This window comes from Nicotiana tomentosiformis, chromosome 12 (assembly GCF_000390325.3).
Source record: "Nicotiana tomentosiformis chromosome 12, ASM39032v3, whole genome shotgun sequence".
NCBI lineage: Eukaryota > Viridiplantae > Streptophyta > Magnoliopsida > Solanales > Solanaceae > Nicotiana > Nicotiana tomentosiformis.
This window is the reverse complement of record NC_090823.1, coordinates 14,997,528-15,023,199: the sequence shown is the minus strand read 5'-3', so window position 1 is coordinate 15,023,199 and position 25,672 is coordinate 14,997,528.

Genomic DNA, 25,672 nt, shown 5'->3' with positions numbered 1-25,672 from the left:
CAACTTCAACAAGGGCAAAACCCGAGGCAAGTCAATGCTATGGAGTGAGTCAATATGATGGTAACAAGAGAAGACTAAGAAGTACACAAGTGCCACAAAGAATGGACAATTTTGTGCAAGATGATAGTGGGTTTTATCAAGGAGATTCTTACAATAATTAAGATTAAGAGGTCCAATATGTGAACAACTTTCAAGGGCAAAGAAACAACTACCAAGGCCCTAGTCAACAACAATAGAGACCTTCGAATAATCAAAGCAATTGGAATTCTAGCAATCATGGCAATTGGAATAGTGGCAACAATCAAGGCAATTGGAATGGAAGCAGTAACCAAGGGAATTGGGAAAATAATAATAATCAAAGAAATTGGGGAGGCAACAACCAAGGAGAGTGGAACAACAACCAAGGAAATCGGGGGTCAGGTTTTCAAAGGCCCCAGATGTACCAACAACCGAGAAACCCACCTCCTTATCCTTTTCATGGTCCTAGTTCCTCCAACAATGAAATGGGCCATATTGAGAACATGTTCAAGCAAATGATGGAGAAGAATTCCGATTCCGATTCCCAACTTGCTTCACAGAACACATAAATCCATAACTTAGAAGTGCAAATGGGTCAAATCTCTCAAGCTTTAAGTTCTCATCCTAAAGGGGCACTACCAAGTGATACAGTAGTGAACCCGAAGGGTGGGAACACTACGGGGCATGCCATGCCCATTACTACAAGAAGTGGAAAAGGTGGGAATGCACCTACCTCAAGCCAAAGGCAACTTGTGGATGATGAGCAAGTGGTAGAAGAAGCGGAGATCCCGAACAATGTGGTGCAAGCAAATGATGAAGTGCAGATTGATATTGATGACACGGTAGAAAAGACTCAAGAGAATGTGAACCTGTATAGGGATCATGTGATTGACATACCAGAAATAGTAGTGCAAAATGCTAAGGCACCATTGCCTAAGCCACATCCTCCCTATCCTCAAAGGCTTGCCAAGGACAATGGCGAGAATTAATTCAAGAAGTTCATTGATATGATAAAGAGTCTCTCTATAAATGTGCCATTACTTGAAGCTTTGGAGAAAATGCCCGGATATGCTAAGTTTATGAAAGACTTGGTGACAAAGAAGAGATCGATAAATTTTGAAACTATCAGAGTCACTCACCAAGTGAGTGCAATTATGCATTCGATGGCTCCAAAGTTGGAAGAACCGGGTGCTTCCATAATTCCTTGTACCATTGGAAGTGCCGAATTTGCAAAAGCTCTCTGTGACCTTGGGGCGAGTATCAACTTGATGCCCTATTTGGTTTTAAAAACATTGGGAATTGGGCAACCAAGACCCACATCTATGAGATTACAAATGGTCAACCGAACGATGAAGAGACTGTTGGGGGTGATTGGGGATGTATTGGTTTGGGTTGACAAGTTCATTCTCCCGGCGGATTCTGTGATTCTTGACTATGAAGTGGACTACGAGGTGCCGATTATTCTTGGTAGACCTTTTCGTGCTAAGGGAAAGTCTCTAGTTGGTGTGGAAGCCGGTGAACTTACTTTCTGGGTGGGTGATGAAAATGCGGTGTTCCACGTATGCAAATCTATGAGGAAACCGAATAGCAATGACGTGTGTTCGTTCGTGGACTTGATGACCGATGTGATTATTGATGATACAAGTGTTATGATTAATGTGGGTGACATGTTGGAGGCTGTTTTGCTAAATTTTGATGATGATGAAATGGATGGCTTCATGGAATGTGTCAATTCTTTGCAAGGGATGGGTTCATACAATTATGCACCTACGAAACTTTCCTTGGATATCAAAACTAAGAAAAATCCTCCTACAAAGCCTTCAATTGAAGAACCTCCTATCTTGGAGTTCAAGCCATTGCCTTCTCATCTCAGGTATGAATTACTTAGCCCTTGTTCTACTTTACCGGTTATTCTTTCCTCTTGTTTGACTGACGTGCAAGTTGACTCTACATTGGTGGTTCTCCACAAGAGAAAGAAAGCTATTGGGTGGACTTTGGAGGATATTCTCTGAATAAGCCCCGCATTTTTCATGCACAAGATTAATTTGGAGGAAGATGTCAAACCCTCTATTGAACATCAAAGGAGACTCAATGAAGCAATGCAAGAGGTGGTAAAAAAGGAGATCATAGAGTGGTTAGATGACGGGGTTGTCTACCCCATTTCTGACAATTCGTGGACTTCTCCGGTGCAATGCGTTTCGAAGAAAAGGGGCATAACTGTGGTCACCTATGATAAGAATGAGTTGATTCCAATAAGAACGGTGACCGGGTGGAGAGTATGTATGGACTATCGTAAGCTAAACAAAGTCACAAGGAAAGACCATTTCCCACTACCCTTTCTTGACCAAATGCTTGATAGGTTCGCCGGCCGGGCATTCTATTGCTTTCTAGATGGATATTTGGGGTACAATAAAATCCTTACTGCCCCGGAAGATCAAAATAAAACAACCTTCACTTGCCCTTATGGCACTTTCGCTTTCAAGCGGATGCCATTTGGATTATGCAATGCACCGACAACTTTTCAATGGTGTATAATGGCGATCTTTATGGATATGATAGGGGACTACCTTGAAGTCTTCATGGATGACTTTTCGGTAGTTGGGGATTCCTTTGATGATTGCTTGGCAAATTTGGATAGGGTTTTGGCAAGGTGTGAAGAAACAAACTTGGTGTTGAATTGGGAGACAAGCCATTTCATGGTCAAGGAGGATATTGTCCTTGGCCACAAAATTTCAAAGAAGGGAATAGAGGTCGACAAGGCGAAAATTGAGGTGATTTCTAAACTTCCACCTCCAACATCCGGGAAGGGCGTAAGAAGTTTCTTGGGTCACACGGGGTTCTACCGGTGTTTCATAAAGGATTTTTCCAAGGCGGTGAACCCATTGTACAAGGTTTTGGCGAAAGATGATAAATTTCACTTCAACGATGATTGCATGAGAGCATTTGAATTGCTCAAGTTCAAGTTGACAACTACTCCCATTATCATCGCCCCAAATTGGAGCATTCCTTTTGAGCTCATGTTTGATGCTAGTGATGTGGCGGTTGGAGCAGTTTTGGGGCAATATATCAAAAAGGTCTTACATCCGGTCTACTATGCTAGTAAGACAATGAATGATGCCCAAGTTAATTACATTATGGCCTAAAAAGAGCTTCTTGCCATTGTGTTTGCTATTGAGAAGTTCCACCCGTACTTGATGGGTGCAAAAGTGATTGTCCACACGGATCATGCGATACTTCGTTACCTTATGAGCAAGAAATATTCCAAAGGTCGGTTGATGCGATGGGTGCTTTTGTTGTAAGAGTTTGACATAGACATCCAAGACCGAAAAGGAAGTGAAAACCAAGTGGCGGACCATTTGTCTCATTTAGGGAGGAGGGGAGGCCGCATGATGGCCTTGAAATCAATGACTCCTTCCCCGATGAGCAACTCTTATCCATTTCAATGAAAGGGGTGCCATGGTTTGCGGATCTTGCAAATTTTCTTGTGAGTGGTATCATCCCGGATGAGTTCTCTTCAAACCAAAGGAAGAAGCTCAAACGGGATTGTCAAGACTATTATTAGGATGAACCGTACCTTTTCCAGATTTATATAGATGGAGTGATTAGAAGATATGTACAGGAGGAGGAAGAATGTGAAGTTCATGGGGCTTATCATTCTTCGCAATATGGTGGTCACTATGGTGGAGCAATAATGACGACCAAAGTGTTAAGTTGCGGTTTCTATTGGACCACTCTTTACAAGGATACAAGTGATATCGTCAAGCGTTGTGATGAATGTCAAAGGGACGGTGGAATATCAAAGAAAAATGAAATTCCCCTCACCACCATTTTAGAGATTGATATTTTCGATGTGTGGGGTATTGACTTCAGGGGACCCTTTGTGAGTTCTTGTGGAAACACCTATATCTTGGTATCTGTTGATTATGTGTCAAAATGGGTTGAGGCCGTTGCTCTACCCAACAATGAAGAAAGAAGTGTGGTGGTATTTTTGAAGAATAATATTTTCACAAGGTTTGGTACTCCGCGGGCTATCATAAGCGATAGGGGGTCGCAGTATTGTAACAAAGCTTTTGACACCTTGCTTAGCATGTATGGTGTCACTCATAAAGTTACGACTCCCTATCACCCTCAAGCAAGAGGTGAAGTGGAAGTCTCCAATAGGGAGATAAAGAGTATTTTATCCAAAATAGTGAATGCTAATCGGACAGATTGGTCAAAGAAGCTTGATGATACACTATGGGCTTATCGGACTGCTATCAAAACTCCTATCGGGATGTCTCCATACCAGTTGATATTTGGCAAAGCTTGTCATCTTCCAGTGGAACTTGAGCACAAGGCCATGTGGGCTTTAAAGAAGTTAAATCTTGATTGGGATGCAACTTCCACCTTGCGGTTGCACATTTGAATGAATTAGATGAATTCTGATACTATGCATATGAAAGTTCGTCCTTGTACAAAGAAAGAATGAAGTACCTTCATGACAAATACATCTGAAACAAAAATGATGAGGTATTCCGAGTCAATGGTCACTGGGTGAAGCATTATTTGGGACAAGCTGATGATGGCCACGTGGTGGCAGTGATTTATTTGAAATGATGGTAATCTGCATCGTGCCACAACTTTAAATCAGGCACTTCTTAGGAGGCAAGCCATATTTCTTTCTCCTTTTCCTTCTTCTTTGGATAGGTCTTATCTTGTGCTAACTAGTTTTGAAGTGTGTTGCATGAATGATTGTGCTTTACAGGGAATGTGCTCAGGAAAATTGGCAAAGTATGGCAAAAGTGCGGACTGCACAATTTTGAACACCACAGCAGAAAAGGATCTACGACCGTACAATTCTTGTGTGGACCGCACAACTGGAGATGAAAAAATTGCACATTCTCTAAAGTTTATTTGTCAGAGAAATGGCCATTGTGTGGCCGCACAAGTAAATCTGTGGTCCGCACCAGAATCTGCAGTCGCACAAGGAATTCTGCGGACTACAGATCAACAAAGGGTAAATGTACATCAAGTAAAAGAGTGCGGACCACAGAATGAATTCTGCGGCCACACTCATCTCTTGATCTTTTGGCCAACCCTGTAAGTATAAATAGTAGGCTTCACTATATTGTTGAAACTTTACAAACTCTAAGAGATTAAAACAAAGGAAAAAATAGTGCACTCGACTGATTCACTCATCTGACACTTAATTCAACAACTTTGATCCTTCCTTAACACCACTTCATCACTAGTATGTTCAAATCATCTCTAGAATTTTTCAATTTTCTTAATTTAGTTCATAATTTGTTAGGTATTTTTAGACCATCTATCAAATTCATATCCACGTGGGTTGTAGATTGTGTTGGGTAAACTCTTAGTTGCTATTTGGGGAATGGGTAATTGGTTGATCATGTTTAATTTCTTCTACCATGCCCAATTTGTGCATAAAAATTAAAACCCTAAAGCACTGTGCCCGATTTGATTTTGAAATATGCGGCCACACAAGAAATTGTGTGGTTCAAAGAATTGCATGCTTAGGGCATTTGGTTAAGCAAAAGTGTGGACCACAGTTGAAAAAGTGCATCCGCAGAAATTCAATCGCGGCCGCAGAAACGTGTGTGTGGGAGCAGATCGAGGCATTCTATATTGAGAGAGTTTCCAATTTTAAGGACTACAATGTGTGGCCGCTCTCGAAAATGTGCGGTCCGCACTTCATACGTGCGAACGCACTTTCAAATGGCGCGGTCTGCAGAACCAGACCTGCGGCCGCACTTGTATTTGTGCGGATCGCACTTCCGTACCCTGCAACATATTTTGTTCTGCAAATTTTCTGCTTACCTGCACTTGAACTAGAACTGACTCTTACTACTGTTTTGTGTAGAATATGGTTAGATCACGTGGTCCTGGTGATACATCAAAGGATAGGGGTGAACCTTCCAGAGGTAGAGGCAAAAGAACTTTACCCCTCGCCCTCCAAAAAGTAATCAGTAAGAAAACCATAACAAGCCGAGGTAGACAACTGGAGCCCTCCGAATCAAGTTCATATGCCCCTTCTAGGGAAGCATCGGAGGGCAATTCAGTGCAAGAGCAACTTGTTGTGCAATCACAGCCACAGCAGCCTTAGGATAGATACCAACTGAGAAATGAGCCTACCTCTTTTGAGAGTACTTCTGAGGGGTCGGAATGGAACAGTCAGGCTTCAGAGCCTTCATATACACATGCCCCCAACGCACCAGCTACTTCAGTGGATATGGATGATATCCCGAATAATGGCCGAGGGGGCGATACCAGAGTTGCCGGCCTTGAGAGGTCGAAGAATAAAGAAATCTGGGAAGATAGGTTCGTCAGTCTATTGGTTGCTTGATTTTTGTCTTGATATGACGTATAGTCTCGAGTTATGAGTGTGTTAAAATATTTTTTTTCATGTTTAATTGTGGAACGAAGTAGATTTTCATGTTTTGTTATGAGTTCAAACTCCGGAAGATTATGCGATGGCGTAGTAATCGTGGCTGCGAAAGGGTATAGCAAGATGCCGATTTGAGGCTAAGTAGGTGGGTTATCTCCTGCGGAGTAATCTACGGAGGTGTGATCCTTATAATTTTGTGTGGAGAGTTTCTTTTCTACCAGCGGCGTATATGTGTTGAGATTTGAATTTGAATTTGGTTGAGAAAGTTGACCTGATCATCACGTGGATGTATGCGAGCTTAGTAGAGGATTTGAGGTACTATATGGTTTGTGTTATGTGATCTTATGAAGGATTTAGTTGAATCTACCTTCGGTATTGTGGTAGTAATAGAGTATGGGTATTGCGAGTTATCGAATGTTTTGATCTATGGATTTTATCCAAGTGGGGGAGTCTACTATCACAGATTTGATTGCATGGTTATGTGTTGTGCTGGTTTTGGTTTGAGGCATACTTGTGAAACAGATATGACTTGCAGAGGTTGAGATCGAGGATGACTCGAGTAAACAAATTTCTGAATATGGGTTATGTTACACTTTATAGGTATTTGGGAATCATGGGATGATTGAGTTGTTATTTGTGAAAGATGTAGTGCGCATGGAGTAGGAAATTGCTCGGTTGCTTAATAGTGTGGATTACTTCTTTGGTTGTTGTTGTGCTAATGGGGCACAAGTCGTTCGGCCCGTTTGGCCGGTGAAATTGAGATTTGAGTAGAGTGGATGACTCTCGAGAAGGTTCTAATGGATTCAAGATTTATATGTAGCAATTGAGAATTTTGAGAATTTGTATATGGCTAGAATATGAGAGCTAAGTTGGATGGTATCGAGATTTTTGGCATTTCTATATCATTATGGATTCTACATTTCAGCGTTAGGAAGGTGAAGGAAACGGTTTTGGATTCACAGAAGGTCTCTTCAGAGTAGGTGTCTCGGTTGTGGTACTTTTGGGGTGCTTAGGAGGGAATACAATGGCTTATGGGCCTTATGGAGATGTGGTTTTATTCTAGGATCTTGTGGGGGTGAGTTTTGGTAGAGGATCATGATATTATGGCAAGGAGGAATGTCAACTTGAGGGTAATTTGGAAGGAACTCATAGAATAGGACAACTTGGTAGTAGGTTGGATCAGTACGGTAATGTGTATGGTCGGTTCCTTGAGTACCTATGATATGGTGAGTCTCTACAGGTGTTTTGTGGCAATAATCTTGGGTTTGGCGACCTGCGCGACTTGTTTGGGTTAGAGAGATCCAGTTCTGATGGCTGGGTTATGCGCAGATGGGTTTTGAAGAGTTCTACTTGGTTCCTAGCACGTTTCGAGGTGTATATTTCCTGCTGGAGTGAGGAGCATGTTGTGTGTTGTGATTTTCTCCTGGATAAGATCAAATGGAAGGTTCCTGGCTAATGGAGTATGTAGTTTGCTTGTGACTCAGAGTTTATTATGAGATTCTCGTACTTTTCCTAGGGTGGTATGTTAGATGTGGTGTGTTATGTGGGATCGAGATTTGCATATGCAAGGTCACAAATCAGTTTTGAAGGGAAGATCATAAATTCTTATGCAGCACAAACGAATTCGGATGTGGGCACTGATTGGTATTACTTGAGTAGAGTGTACATTTTAGAAGGCGCATTGTGTTTTGACTTACGAATGCTTCATTGGTGTTGCGGTGCTTGCCTGGTTGATCGATTGTTGATATTCAGATTTCGCTATGGGGCACGAAAGAATTATAGAAGTATTCCTCGTGGGATGATTATTTGTGAGAGATGCGTTAGACATTCAAGCAGTGGAGTTGGGATCAGATCTGGTGATTCGTGTGTTATAGGGATTTGGAGATCGGGAGTTCTCAGAAATAGATTGTTTCGTGGTTGTGGACTGTGAAGATATGGCCAACACTAGCCAGATGATAATATGTGTTATGTTTCAGTCATTGTGGACTTTCGGAGGGTTATGTATTTATTTGTGGATGACCAGGATTGATCTAGGAGCCCATTTGGTAGGCCTAATGAGGATGTGTATTCTACACCGGGTCGGATTAGTTGACTCCATACTGCTACTGTTAATGGATGTGTCATTCGGTTGGATTTGAGCTTATTTGTATCTGATATGATCTATGTGTTACTCCTCTATGCTATGAGGGGATGTGATTTGTTTTTTATATGCACACCTGGTGCTGTCCTATTTGGGCCTTATAGAGGAATTTGAGCGGTATGGGTATTAGGGTGTTGAATGATTGATTGCGCATTTGTGTCGTAAGAAAACTAATGTAAGACCAAAAATAAGATCATCTTTGGAAGTATAAAAAGTGAGTTATCAAGTTACCTTGGAGGTTACAAATATTGAATATCAAGAACAACAAGTATAAGGAGGGTTGGAAGGTTCATAAGCTAAGGAATTAAAGAAAATAATGTTTCGTCGAAAGTCGACAAGTTAGGAATGTTATAACCCGTACCTTTGGGGTGAGACTAGGGTTCTTCAAATAATAAGAAGGTTATGTTATGAGTTATGTTAGTTGTATAATACTCGTGTGTTATGTTTTGAGGTCAAGCGAGTTGTGGAACAAAAGTCGATGGAAGTCATCACAAGTTATGTTCATAAGTTTTACTAAAATTTGGGGTAAATATAACTGCGATTTTACCCCAGTATACTTAGAGTTACAGGGAGTTCCACCCATAAAAATGAAGATCTATGAGTCTATTTTCTAACTCATTAAACTTTTTGTCCATACGACATTGGAGTAGAGAGATATATTCATTTTTGCGAGACTGCGCAGACTGCTATGTGACAAGTAGGTGTGTCACCTACTTGCTTAAACGAGAGGATTATATATGTCCGAAAATGGGCCACTTCGGGTCGTCCAAATAGAACTTTTAAAGGCCTATTTCATTCATATATTACACTGATAATACTGCATAATAACCAGATATAAGCTCCTGCAAAAATTTGCACACAAACTCTAATTGATTTTCTCTCCTTCTCAAGTTCTAGTTGGAGGTAAAACCTAGAGTTTGAAGAACCAAGATAGGAGCTGAGTTATTCAACAAATAAGGTAAGTTTACTGCTATCTTTCATCCATTTTTTCTACTGGATATGTATGGAAAGTCGTTCTATAATTGTAATAACTCACGGGATGGTGATCGGAAGCAGTGAGTTCGAGTTATTCACTTGTAACGGACTGTTTTGTGGACTATTTTGTGTTGCTGTTGGACTGCGTGTTTTGCTACTGTTTTATGACATTTTGGAGGAGAAAGGATATGGAGAAACACCACATAAATTCAGGGTGGTGGGCTGGTCGTTCGTCGTAATAACTTTGAGATGTTTGACACTACTACGGTGGTCGTTTTGTGTATGAAGAGATTGGGGTATTTTGGGCTGTTTTGTAGTATTATGTGGTATATATAAGGTTGGAAAATAATGTATATATGTTTTTATTGTTGTGATCTTGTGTAGTTGGTGTTATCTTGAATTTGGAGGTATTAAGTATTATAGGGGAGATGCTGCCCGTTTTAATATAAAATAAGCTTGTCGTTCATTGTACGATAGTTGTACCTTTCGTAACTTAATGATAGTATTATTATGGTTGTTGTAGAACTAGGTGCGAAGAGGTGAGTTCAACTTGGTGATAGGAAAGACTATGATAAGGTATATTAAGGCTAAACCTTTCCTTTATTTTGGCATGATCCCGTAACTACATGAGTTTGATAACGAGACATAAAGAGAAGTTCGTATTCCTGAACTTATGTACATTATCCTAGTCTCATAAGTTATAATATTCTCCCTTTTCGGGACATTATATTAATTTAAGTATTGTTTTCTTTCAGTCAAGAAAGAATAGGGTGTGTGTATATATATATATATATATATATATATATATATATATATATATATATATATACAGTACTTTCACCACCATCGAGCTTTAATCGATGGGCAGGCCCCTATTGGGCAACCTCTGATCAGATGGCAAGTTATATACCGAGCCTACTATGGCCAAAAGCCTATGAGAGAGCCCAGAATGGCCGAGATACAGAGCCTAGTATGGCCGAGCACCTATGAGCGAGCCTACTACGGTAGAGCAGTTACATATCCCGAGCCTTATAGGGCAGGACAACTATTTTACTTAATATATTGAGAGAGTTGAGTCAATGTCAGTAGGTAAGTATATCTCCAGATCATCTTCGACTCCCAGTTACTTTCAGTTATTATATTATCAGTTTAGTTTAAGCTTTCAGTTATTCTATTGCCTTATATACTCGGTACATTAATTCGTACCGACGTCCCATTCCTGGGGACACTAAATTTCTTCTATGCAGGTTGGGATAGATAGCCTGGTAGACCTCCCCCATAGGTGTTGTCCGTGATCAGCTTGATTGTTAAGCTTTACGTCCTTGGTAGTTGCTGTGTCTAGGGTTTTGAGTACATATTGTGTATATATGTATATATATTATAAGTAGGTCGGGGCCTTGTTCCGACTACAGTACATCCATCAGTAGAGGCTTGTAGACATATCATGTCAGTTAGTGCAGTATGTTGGACTTGTAGGCCTTGTATGTATATTTTGTTGGTTTGTCAACTGTAGTAGTTATGATGACCTTGTCGGCCCAGCATTATATTGGTGTTTAGTTAGATCTACTTTCCGTTCAGTTTTATATTTTGTTTCGCAAATTGTCTTGCAATGTGGCACCATGGCCAAAGTATGACATTGTATGTTCAGAGTCCCTCAGTCGCAAGTTGGTACGCTAGGTTAAGTGAGGCACCTAGTGCCGGTCTCCACCACCAGGTTTGGGGCATGACAAACTTGGTATCAGAGCAGTTCTATCCCAGGGAGTCTACAAGCCGTGTCTAGTAGGGACTTGTTTATAGATGTGTTGTGCACCACATTATATAAGCATGAAACAACAAGACATTTAGGAGTTGGTTACCCTTCTTTCAAATCTAAATCGTGCTATAGAATTGGGTTATAGGAAATTTGAGTTAAACTTACATGTTGGTGTTCGTATACACAGACGGCGGTGACCAGGAAGACTACGACTAGCCAGAGGAGATATATAGCAGTAGGTGAGGGGACCAGCAGGGTACCCCCGGTAGATGGGCCCCAGTCTGAGGCCCAAGGTGAGACCCCTTCCCAACAATTATCGGCTCATCCACCACCTGAGGTGATTCCTAGGGATACTGCACCTCTAGTTCCCCCTTCACTTCCATCAGATCAGGACTTGAGGAGTGCAGTGCATTTGTTGACACAATTGGTAGCTACCCAGCAAAAGGCTAGGGCATCAGTTAATGCAGGATCTTATGAGGGGTCTGGGAGTTCAAGGGTCCGATAGTTTATTGCTTTGAGTCCCCTAGAGTTCATGGGAACAGATCAGAGGGAGGACCAACAGGATTTCATATATTAGCTTCACAGGATCTTTCGTGTTATGCATGCCACGGAGAAAGAGGCAGTTGAGCTGGCATCTTTTCGACTCCGAGATATAGTTGTCCTTTGGTACGAGGGATGGGAGAGGTCTAGGGGACGTTATACACCTCCATCTACTTGGGAGAATTTTCCAGATGCCTTCCTTAATAAGTACTTATCGCAAGAGATCTGACAGGCTCGAGTCGATCAGTTTCTAGCCCTCAAGCAGGGCAACATGAGTGTTCAAGAGTATAGCCTCTATTCTAGCCAGATATGCTCCATCCATAGTTGCTACTATTCAGGACAGGTTCCAGAAGTTTATAGCAGGGTTGGCCTAGATTTGACCGAGGCATGTGCCACTGCTGCATTGCAGGATAGTATAGATATCTCCTGGATTCAGGCATTTTCCTAGAATATAGAAAGGGGTAGGCGTCAGCAGCAGGGTACAGAGAGGACTGAGCAAGGGTAGCATAAGAGTAAAAGATTTACCAGGTATCAAGAGCAGTCTCAGGGTAGTTATAGGCCCCAATATTTCAGACGGCCACGTAGGCCTCCACCATCTCAGTTATAGGGTTACAGGTATGATTGATATACTCAGTGAGGGCCAAGTGAGAGCTCACGGGCATCGGGTTTGCAGCGAAAACGAGGTGCAGGGCAGACATGGTCATTTCCATCGCGGTGTGACATCTGTGGTATAGGACACGTGGGCCAATGTCTAGGAGGTTCCGACACTTGTTATATATTGGGCGCCCGAGGAATATGATGCGAGATTGCCCAAATAAAGATTCTGGGGGTATGGCATAACCAACAAGTTCAACAGCAGGATCATCTATGTTTGTGCATGCTTCAGGGCACGAGTATCAGTCTTCGGCTAGTAGAGGTCGAGGAAGAGGTAGAGGTTCCAGTATTGGCAGGGCACGAGTATCAGTCTATGCTTTAGCGGGTCGACATGACCAGGAGTCTTCACCAGACATTGTGACAGGTATATTGACCATTTGATCCCACGATGATTATGCCTTGATAGATCCAGGATCTACTTTATCATATATTACCCCATTGGCCGCAGGGAAGTTTTGTATAGTGCCTGAAATGCTAAGGGAACCTTTAGCGGCATCCACACCAGTCGGAGAAGCGATTATTGCTATATAGTTTTACCGAGGTTGTACGGTGACAATTTGTAGTCGTCAAACCTCAAACGACCTAGTTGAGCTAGAGATGATGGTTTTTGATTTTATCATGGGCATGAACTGGTTGGTAGCTTGCTATGCCACTGTTGATTGCCGAGCAAAGGCAGCCAGATCTCATTTTTCGAGTGAGCCATCCCTTGAATGGGTAGGTAATACTGCGACACCCAGAGGTAGGTTTATTTCCTAACTGAAGGAGAGGAAAATGATCGCAAAAGGGTGCATTTATCATATTGTGCGAGTTAGAGATGTAGATGCTGAGATACCTACACTTCAGACTATTCCAGTAGTCAGAGAGTACGCATATGTGTTACCAGACGTGCTTCCAGGTATTCCTCCAGAGTGAGATATTGATTTTAGCATTGATTTGCTTTCGGGAACTCAGCCAATATCCATCCTTCCGTATAGAATGGCTCCTGGAAAATTGAAGGAGTTGAAGGAGCTGTTAAAAGATTTGCTAGAGAAGGGTTTCATCAGGCCCAGTACCTCATCTTGGGGTGCACCAGTACTGTTTGTGCAGAAGAAAGATGGCTCGCTGAGGATATGTATCGATTATAGGCAGCTGAACAAAGTAACTATTAAAAATAAGTATCCACTTCCAAGGATCGATGACTTGTTTTATCAGTTGCAGGGAGCTAGATGCTTTTCAAAGATAGATTTGAGGTCGGGGTACCACCAGGTTAGAGTTGGGGAGAAAGATATTCCGAAGAAATACTTTAGGACCCGATTTTACCACTTCAAGTTCCTTGTCATGTCCTTCGGGTTGACAAATGCACCCCCGGTATTTATGGACTTGATGAATAGCCCATTCCGTCCATTTTTAGATCTAGTCGTGATAGTATTTATTGATGATATTATAGTTTATTCACGTTCAGAGGAGGAGCATGCGGACCACCTGCGAGCGGTACTCCAAACCCTCTATGATCGTAAGTTGTATGCTAAGCTTTCTAAATGTGAGTTCTGGTTGAAGTCTATAGCATTATTGGGGAATATTGTATCCGATGAAGGTATAAAGGTAGACATTCAGAAGATTACGGCCGTGAGATCTTGGCCTAGACATACCACTCCGATAGAGGTTCATAGCTTTCCAGGCTTAGCAAGATACTACCGGAGGTTCATAGAGGGTTTTTCTTCCCTTTCGACACCATTGATGAAGTTGACGCAGAAAGAAACTAAGTTTCAGTAGGTGGAGGCTTGGGAGGGTAGTTTCTAAGAGCTTAAGAACAGGTTAACCTCAGCGCCAGTTCTAACACTTTTAGAGGGTCCAAAGGGTTATACCGTGTATTAAGATGCCTCAAGTGTCTGGTTAGGATGTGTCTTGATTCAATATGGGAAGGTAATTGCGTATGCTTCAAGGCAGTTGAGGAAGCACGAGAGGAATTATCCGACCCACGACCTTGATTTAGCTGCGGTTGTCCCTGTACTTAAGATATGGCCACATTATTTATATGGTGTTCATGTTGATGTATTTGCAGATCATAAAAGCCTGTAATATATCTTCAAGGAAAAAGAGTTGAATTTTCGATATAGGCGATGGATAGAGTTATTGAAATATTACGACATTAACATTCTCTACCATCCAAGGAAAGCTAATGTTGTAGAAGATGCCTTAAGTTCCCGATCTAGCGATGGTGGAGTTGTGCTCCAACACACTACAGCTGAAGTTAAGGAAAGGCAGTACGAGGACCCAGAGTTGAGAGAGCGAGTTCCGCAATAGAAGAAGTTTTTGTTAGATCTCAAGAAAAATGGGGCTCTTAGATATATGGGTCGTTTGTGTGTCCCAGATGTAGCAGGGTTACGAGACCGGATTATGTCATAGGCACATTATTCGTCGTACTCCATTCATCTTGGGTCGGCGAAGATGTATCATGACATTAAGGATGTGTATTGGTGGAACGATATGAAGAAGAACATTGCTGCATTTGTCGCCTAGTGTCCTAGTTGCTAGCAAGTTAAGGTAGAGCACCAGAAGCCCGGAGGGCTAATGCAGATTATAGAGATCTCAACGTGGAAATGGAAGGCGATAAACATGGACTTTGTCACGGGTTTACCTCGTTCTCATCATAAGTTCAATTCTATATGGGTGATAATCGATAGGCTCACAAAATCAGCCCATTTCCTACCAGTCAGATCTACATATATATCCAAAGATTATGCGAAGTTATATATTAAGGAGATAGTGCATCTACACGAAGTACCAGTATCTATTATATCGGACCGTGGGGCCCAGTTTACAGCACATTTTTGGAGGTCATTTCAGAGAGGTCTAAGGACTTAGGTGAATCTTAGCACAACTTTTCATCCATAGACTGATGGACAAGCCGAGTGCACAATTTAGACGCTCGAGGATATGTTACGAGCATGTGTGTTTTATTTTAAAAGAAGTTGGGATGAACATCTACCTCTTATCGAGTTTGCATATAATAACAGTTACCACTCCAATATCCAGATGGCTTCGTACGAGGCTTTGTATGGGCGTAAGTGCAGATCTCCTATAGGGTGGTTTGATGTTGGAGAATCTGGGTTACATGGGCCATACCTAGTTCAGCAGGCCATAGAGAAAGTAATGCTTATCCAAGAGCGACTGTTGACATCTCAGAGTCATCAGAAGTCATATTCTGACGTGCGTTGATGAGACTTAGAGTTCAGGGTTGATGATTGGGTATTCTTAAAGGTGTCGCCTATGAAGGGCGTGATGAGTTTTGGCAAGAAAAGCAAGGTTAGCCCATGGTATATTGGGCCTTATATGATTATTCAAAGAGTGGGACTGATATTTGTATAGCCCACAGTTTGGCAAGAAAAGCAAGGCTTTGTATATACTTATAGGGTTGCTTCTGAACTGATATTTTGACTGTCTTCCCAGTGGCACTCTCTTTTATTCCCGTAACATTCATACGGTACCTTTAACTACCCCAACTCCTATCTGAATATTTCTCAAGTATTATAATATCATACTGCGAGACTATGTTCATCTTGCACAATCTGTTGATTTGTATGTGTCCTCTTGTTTAGCCATAACTAGGCTCTTCCTGGATCAACTACTAACTACTCGTTGCCCCATTCTCATATCAATATTTCGCGTAATCTTTCTTGGGCTATTTCCTTTGCATTAACTTTCGTCTCGCACTGGCTCCTTATTTATCAATAACACTTGGGCAGAAACCCTTACTTTCGCTCCTTGACGTCGTGCTTGCGTAATGTTCCGGAATCGTAGCATAATTGTAGGATTGGGTAAGTGCAAGTTCACTCCTTTTTCATTTTCATCGCATTCTTTCTGCACCATTCCATAATTACTAGAACCAATTAATTCTGACTTAATGCCACATCACTCCATATTCCCCCCTTTAGGGGAGCACTAAGATTTAGTGCTATGATGATCTACGTATAGATGTTTTACCCTCTCATCTTTGGCATCTTTTAACATCATCAATGATCCTTACTCGCCTCGCGGTAATCCTTATGTACCAAGGATAATGGAATTCCTTACTCGTGAGGGTGACACTTAGTATAACTAGAAATATAGTCCCTTAAGCTTAACCATTGCTTGATTTAGGGAAACGTCTTCCTGAATGACCTTTAAAGGTTATCCTTCTGTCGTCCATTCTATTATTGCCGGAACGCAATCTCTGAAATTCTCATAATGCCGACTATTATCAAATCACTCAATCCCTAATTCATGTTTAGTTTACCTTGTTCACCAGCCCATACTGATTTATATTACTTTGGGGTCTAACTTTTCCTTTTGTTCACGAACTTGTTTCTCGAAATGAGGATATGACTTTATGGACTATACTCTTTTGTTGTCTCAAGGCCTGTCACCTCTCGTCTTTTCCTTCCTTTTACTATTGACTCTGTAATACTGTCATCTTTTTGATCTACCGTTGTCATCCATGTATCATATCTTACTCATAATGCTTCATTAACTCATTTCTTATTTCCCGCAAATATTTATGTCTATCACTTTATTCTGAAAACTCGAACAAGACATTTTTTTGCTTTTAGCTCCCCTTGCTCCATCCACTGACTCTTCGGGTTGCCTAACATTCTATCTCCACTAGGGACAAGAGCCACACTAAGATAATATTTATCCCTTCAAGGCTTCTAGTGCCTGTCTTCTGATTTTTTTTTATGCTAATATTCATATCTAATTGTAACATTCTAGAGTGCACCATCTGGGTGCCTCACAAAGAGATCTATTAGCACCTTTGTAATATCCTTCGAAAATGTCAACTAACAAAAACAATCCATTTACCATTTTGGGTTACTCTAATCCCAGCCAGATCCTGATATCCCGTCCTTCTCTTAAACCATATCCGTTAGCTTCCACAGGGAATAACTAAGATGGGTGTGGCCGATTGTACATACCTCTGCTACTGTTGAAGGTAACTCAAAATGCTTATATCTCCCTTTCTGAATGGTAAATAATGATAATCTTCTCTAGTTGGGTACCTCATACCCTTCTTCATCTTGCTTCTTTTACTTGTTGAGACTTGCACTATCTTATGAATCTTTCATTGCCTTTCACCGTAGGGGTGGATAGATATCCTTGCCTTAAGGATCCTTATCAAGAGGCTTAAACGTTTTAGTACACACATGATCTACTGAAGACCTTACATTTTCTCATCATAAGCATTATGAAAAATCGAGTTCCTCAATCGAATCACAAAGTGTCACGACCCAAATCGATGGGCCGCGACGGGCACCCGGTACCTTACTCAACCGAGTACCAACATAACGTATCTTTCTTATTACATTATCATATACACATGACATACGGGCTAGGCCAACATAATCATTTATAAATTCAAAACATAGGCCAACAAGTCTGTACAATCTTTTACGTACACGACATATGTCTACAAGTCTCTAAGAGTACATAAATGTTATAATGGCCGGGACAGGGCCCCACCATACTAATCAGTATATGTCCTAATCATATTGACTGCATAAGCAACTCCGGAGCAAATGGAGCGCACCAACACTTTCCACTGAGCTGATAGCCTACTTGGAGGAATCTCAACCTGTCTATCAAGACCTGCAGGCATGAAAAGCAGCGTCCCCAGGCAAAAGGGACGTCAGTACAAATAATGTACCGAGTATGTAAGGAATGCAAATCAGTAAATAATAGATATGAGAGAAACATGGAGTAAAAGACTCGACATGTACGTGTGCATAGCTCTGTGAGTCATTTCATTTTTATAACGTCATGCATATGCATATAAATATCCTACCATTCATAGGTATATGTGTTCATAACATCATCAAGCCTCTGAGGGCATCCCATCATATCATTTCGGCCACTGTGGGAAATTCATCAACGTATACCAGCTGATCACGTGGTGGTGCATATATAATGCCATAACATTTTCCCATATTCCATATACATATAATATACATATATACGTGTATATAACTCCATCTGGTCATGGGTCAATGTATATGTATAAGTGCATGAAATGGATAAGAAATACGTTAATAATATTTTCTCCGAATGTCATAAAAATAATATGCCTCAAGAAATACGTTAATAAGATTTTCTCGGAATGTCATAAAAATAATATGCCTGTCGGATTAATTTTATCAAATACATATTTTCTGAGACTCATGAACAAAAGATATAATAATAATTCACATGGGGAATCAAGAATATAGACACCCCTAATATTTCTATGAATAGAGTCATTTATGGAAATTGTGCATTTGCTCGTTTCCTTCGTGTCATATAGATCATGCCAAAAGGAAAGAAGGGATAGTCTTAACATACCTGGAGTAGGGAAATATCGGTATGATACTCTTGAGAAGGATTGCACTAAACTCCCTTAGAATCGAAATTTCATGTTGTGATAACATTAGGTGCACTTTGTATGAAATCTTCGAATCGATTCGTTGCTATTGTAACATTAGCGTTGCTGAATCTTTCCCCCTTCGGAATCAGAATTCCATGTGTTAGCTAAGCATTTTCCTTAATTAACTAGAGGGTGATTGTATCATAGTGAGTTGCCCCCTACCAAACTATTCTCTAACTGCCACCTTACTCTACAATGACTTAAGAGTCATCTTACATTAAAAGGGGGCCGCCACGTTTTGGGGGTGGGCAAGCTTATCCAAAATATTGAATTAATCAACAACTAATCTCACGATTAATTGATAATCTCCCACTATCTGATAATTAACCAATTACCCACATAATTAAGAATCGTCTCAAATTACTTAAAATACTATATACTTTTAACACACCTTATACACCTGACTATTATGGTCATGTGGTACCTTGTATGGCGCTAGTCCATAAATTCCGGGTATTTTAGCTTGGGCCGTATTTTATCCCAAAATGCCATCTTTAACGAAACTCATTTCTTTGATTTGCTTACCCTCGCACGTTCACGAATTTACTCATTACTTGTATGAAATAGCATAATGCTTATAATCTCAAGATAATCTCATTCCTGAACTTACGTCGATTAACTTACGACGAAACTTTAATGTATGAGAATGCGAGATGTAACACAAAGTATGAGATGAGATTAGGCCGTCATTCTTAAGATGAATAGTAATGAGGGAGCATTAAAGGACTTGGGTTTATACATATGGGATAAGCAACGATTTAACCTGGAGTTTGGTAGGACCTCAGTAAGGATAAATCAAATTAAGAGTTATGGTATAGTATGACCTACCTAGGTGCAGTAAAGTCATACGGATGGATAAACGAAATAAGATATAGCAATATTCGTGAGTTCAACAAAGTGCCGAACGAAGAACTTCGCTATACCCATAGATGCCTAGAGGGACATTTTATTAAGCTTTGTATATGTTTACAAAGTGAAGCCTAGAGATTGGGTAAAAGCTGGAGGAAAAAGGAAAGAAGAGTTGCATAGGCGTATTCGCAAGGACTATAGGCTATGATAATGATAAGTGCATCAATCAACATTCGAGGACGAATGTTCCAAAGGGGGGAATGATGTTACACCCCATGTTTTCGTACGTGAAAGTGCGCCATAAGTAAATTGATGAAAGCTCGGAAATAAGATGTTGCATTTCGCATTTTTGTACGTTAAAGTTTCGTCGTAAGTTACTCGACGTATGTTCGGGAATGAGATTATTTTGGGATTATAAGTATTATTCTATTTCAAACAAGTGATGAGTAAATTCGTGAAGGTGAGAGGGTAAGCAAATAAAAGAAAATGAATTTCGTCAAAGTTTGACATTTTGGGATAGAATACGGCCCGAGCTAAAATACTCGGTATTTATGGAGTAGTGCCATACAAGGTACCACATGACCATGATAGCAAGGTGTATAAAGTGTGTTAAAAGTGAGTAGCATTTTACGTAATATGAGAGAGTTGAGTGAGTATCAGCAGGTAAGAATATCTTCAGATTACCTTTGACTCCCAGTTACTTTCAATAATTATACTATCAGTTCAGTTTCAGCTTTCAGTATATTGCCTTACATATTCCGTACATTATTTCATACTGACGTCCCTTTTCTTGGGGTGCTGCATTTCATGCGTGCAGGTTTAGTCAGACAGACGGGTAGACCTCCTCATTAGGTGTTGTCTGAGTTCAGCTTGATCGGTAAGCTCCATGCCCTTCGGAGTTGCCGGGTGTAGAGCTTTATGTACATCTTGGGTATATATGTATATATGTTATGAGTAGGTCAGAGCCCTGTCCCGATAACAGTATATCCATCAGTAGATGCTTGTAGACATATCCTATCAGTTAGTGCAGTATAATGGGCTTGTAGGCCTTGTATGAATATTTTGTTGGTTTGTCAGTTGTAGTAGTTATGACGGCCTTGTCGATCCAGCTTTATATTGATGTCTAGTCAGCATTCGCAAATTGTCTTGCAATGTGGCCCATGTACAAGGTGTGACATTATATGTTCAGAGTCCCTTAGTCGCAAGTTGGTACGCAAGGATAGGTGAGGCATCGGGTGCCGGTCTCGTCCCCCAGGTTCGGGGCGTGACAATACGCTTCTGCGAACTTGTAGGCGCAAAAGGTGTTCCGTAAGTGTGATCATGGTCCTTCAAGCTGAAGTCACTGATGCAATGTTTTAGCTCAGAATTGTGAGGCTGTAGGTGCGGCATTTTGTCCGCAAATACAGAAGTTCTGGGCAGACTCATTATATATCGAAGTTTGGTTCTTTTTGTCATATTTTGAGATTTGGAGCTCGGATTGAGGCGCGTTTTGAAGCAGTTTTCATCACGTGGATTTGGGTAAGTGTTCTACACTCGGTGTTTGGTATATTCCGCAAATCTATATTCATTTTTGCCTATTGGATTATAAATTTTAAAGAGAAATTGGGGGTTTTAGCCTAAAGCTTCATTGAGTGAGTTTTTGAGTTTTGAATATCGATTCGAAGTCAGAATTGGGTGAAACTAGTATGGTTGGACTTGTAATTGAATGGGTTGTCGGATTTTATAAGTTTTGTCGAGTTTTGAGGCGCGGGCCTAGGTTGGACTTTTGGGTTGATTTTGGCTTTTGATTAGAGATTCGATCTTTATCGATTGGGCTTGTTTCCTTTGGCATTATTTGATGTATTTGAGTTGCTTTTGGCTAGTTTCAAGCTGTTTGGAGGTTGGTACGCGCGGGATGGCATTTCTAAAGCATCGCTTGGTTTGCTCATTATTGGATTTGGCTTGTATGAGGTAAGTTACACTTCTAAACTTGGTTCTGAGGGTATGAAACCCCGAATTACGTGTTATATGATTGATGTGGAGGTGACTCGCATGCTAGGTGACGGGCCTGTGTGCGTGCACCATGTGAATTGTGATTTAGTTGATTCCATGGAACTGTGTAGCCATCTTATCTGAACATTTTTACTGTACACTATGTGTTAGAGCACTTGTGCTACAATTTATGCTAGAAATCATGTTTATGCTATATGCTGGAACTATTGGGACACACAATGGTCGTTCTTCGCTATTGCGTTATTTGCTTAATTGCAGTTATGTACTCAGTCGCATTCATGGTTTTATATCATATCTCAGTCTCTACTATTGTATATTGTCACATCTCGTATCATTGATTAGGGCTGCTTAGTATGAGCGTTGTGAGCCCGAGAGACTGTAGATATTGGTGACTGAGTTGGGGCCTGAGTGTCGTGCGGTGAGTGATATATATATATATATATATATATATATATATATATATATATATGGATCGGTTTGCACGCTGAAACAAGTCTTATGGCTATATATATGTGGATTGGGTTGCATGCCGCAGTAACCCTTATAGATATATATATATGGATCGGGTTGCATGCCGCAACAAGCCTTATGGCTATATATATGTGGATCGGGTTTCACGTCAAAATATAAGCTTTTATATATATATATATATATATATATATATATATATATATATATATATATATATATATATATATATGGATCGGGTTGACGCAGCAACATGCCTTATGGCTATATGTGTATCGGGTTGCATGCCACAACAGGTATTATACAATACTGAGTGACTGAGTGTGTTGAGTATTGAGCATGGTGAAAGAGAATGCGAGATTGAGTACTCTGAGAGTGTGAGTACACGAGTTCATCACTGAGATACATTGCATTTGACATGCGTACTTGAGATATATGCATAGAAACGCATTCCCTTCTGCTACCCAGTTTTGGTGACATTCATGATTTCACCTATATATTAACATGTAGGCATAGAGATGTATTCTCCTCATGCTATCTGAAAATGAAACATCTTATTTATTGTTGAATGGTTTTTTGTAGAAATCACAATTTTCAAACTTACTCATATGCTTTTGGGGTTTTCAGTGAAAGATTCGGGATTTACTGTTATACTTGAAAAGCATGTCTATTTTTCCCTTAACTGTGAACGAGTTGGGAATCTTACCTCTGAGTTATTTTTATGTACCCTCTTATTATATTGTTATGAACTGTTGCTGGTTATTAGAGTTGGACTATGACCCTTGTCCTAGATCGTCACTACTTTCAACCTAAGGTTAGATTTATTACTTATTGAGTACATGGGATCGGTTGTACTCATACTACACTTCTGCACCTTGCGTGCAGATGTTGGATGTTTATGTAGCTGCGTATGGAGGGATCTGGATCGGAAGGTGTACCTGCGTTCCAGTCATAGCTGCCTCTTGATCTTGGTAGCTTTAGTATTTCAGATCTGTTCATGTATATTTCAAACATATGATGTATTTTGTTTTAAACCAACTTTGTAAACTCTATATATTAGAAGCTCATGATTTGTACTACCAGTCCTTGGGAAATTCTTGTATAAAAGCAGTTGTATTATTATTATTTCTTTTCTTAATAAATCTCATTAAATTGGATAGTTGTTAATTGGCTTGCTTGACGGGTTGGGTAAGGTTCCATCAAGACTAGTTGAATTTTGGGTCGTGACAATTATCATGATTTACTTTATTAGATTCGTAAAATAAACTTATTATCTCATTTGATGCTTTACTTTATTTAAATTCTTATCATGCTTTACTTTATTTGATTCTTAAAAAAAACTTATTGTCTCATTTGATGCTTCGCTTTATTTAAAGGGTTGTCATGTTTTACTTTAACTTTTTGAACATTTTATTGGTACTTGACACGGATACAATATACATTGTGGCACGAGGTTGTCACGACCCAATTTCTACTATAGGCCGTGATGGCGCCCAATGTTGCCGCTAGACAAGCCAACGGTGAACTACCCATTTAATTTCTCAATTTAATATTTTTAGAATCTTTGATTTTTTTTATTTAATACGAAAACAAATAGTAAGTGAGCTTAGTAATTTAAAGCATAAATTAAACGGGAAAGTAAGATAGTGAATTAAATAATCAAAACCTATAAGTGTCTACTAGAATTCCCGAATCTCTATGTCACAAGTGCATGAACATCTAGAAGAATATACAAAACTCTTTAAGAACTACTGTCTGAAACAAAATAGACACAAATGATAAAATATAAGAAGAGAAGGTTGCGGGTGCTGCAGAATGGAGAATTAGAAGCAGCTCACAACTAAGCCTCCGGGTAATGCGGATGCGTGCCCGGACGAACTCCAGATGCACCTACCTCATAACCTGCACAATAAGTGAAGAAGTGTAGCGTGAGTGCGTAAACAACATGCACCCAGTAAGTATCTAGTCTAACCTCGAAAAAGTAGTGACAAGGGGTTGACATCGACACTTACTAGTGGCCAATATACATAATGTACAAGAATATTTAATAGGCATGAAATACAATATCACTAATTTAATAAGAGGCAATAATAAATGATCGTTTAACAAATAAAAATTAAAAATCTCCAAATATCACATGCTAATCTAAACAAGTAAAGGCTCAACATGTATTTATAAATCCTCAAGTCATGAAAGATATATCAAGTATAATCGGACTCTGAGTGACAACATGCACGAGTTATGCCGAGGTCATACGGCCCAATCCATAATAATCGTGTACATACACTACCGTGCTCTCACGGCCCGGTCCATGGATGCATCCCATAATATATATAAATATTGTTGAAGCGTTCAACCCAATCTACAGGTGTCACACCCCAACCTCAGGGAGCGCGACCGGCGCTCAACCGAGTAAACCCGGTCGAGCAAGACTGTTAGATACTTTCTACCCAACTCACCCATGATTAAGAGAAGACATGATTTCATTAATTAGACAGTAGGAAGATCATGTATACTAAACTAAATCGTCTCATTAATTACATCATTTTTACGTTTCAAGATACACATATTCTTATGATTCGAGTGGAACAAGAGATCAAAACACAACATAATCTGTTTGACTTTTCTAGCACCCATACGGAGCCTCTAAAAGATAAAAAGGAGTGTTATGATAGTGCCGGCAACAAGGCCCTGGCTATACCTCAAAATGTGGTAATAATATAAACAAAAGATACAATACATGACCCAGGGATGAAGTGGGGATCACCAAGTCTGTTGGGAAGAGGATTTAACACTATCGCTGATCAACACTGCCTGCTATGGAACCACCTGCATCCATTTAAAGATGCAGCGCCCCCGACAAAAGGGATTTTCGTACTGTCGAATAGTACTAGTATGTAAAACTAAACACCATCTCAATAGAATGAATAATAATACAAGGGGGAAACAATCAAACAATACTAAAACATCAAGTTAGGATCACATAAGTTCTCAAGTCAATTTCCATGTTATTAGGTTGGGTGATCTCTAGAGCCGATATACCATAATTCACAATACCACCGTATTCTTATGCAGAGTCCGATCACGACCCGATCGGCTAGGTCATCTCATTTGAGAAATCAACCATAACCACAATTTCAATTATCATTTCCAGCACAGTCACCACCATGTGTGCGGCATGGCATCCGATCACGGCCCGATCGGCTGGGCCGTCTCACCCGAGACATTACATTTTCAATCAATCATCTCACTTCATTCTTCTTTCACATCTTTTCAATTCATTGGCATGGGTGGCCCCAATTAGAAAGTCATTCTTGGCACTTGGCCGTATTTCATAATTCCAGTTTCCCCTTTCCACATTCAAACATCATTATCATCATCAACAACAACAACAATAAGGCCTACCATTTAAGGCATTAGAACACATGTGAGCAATTTGGGAATCCTAAGCACATAGAGGCTTTTCATACAATTTGGTATAACAAC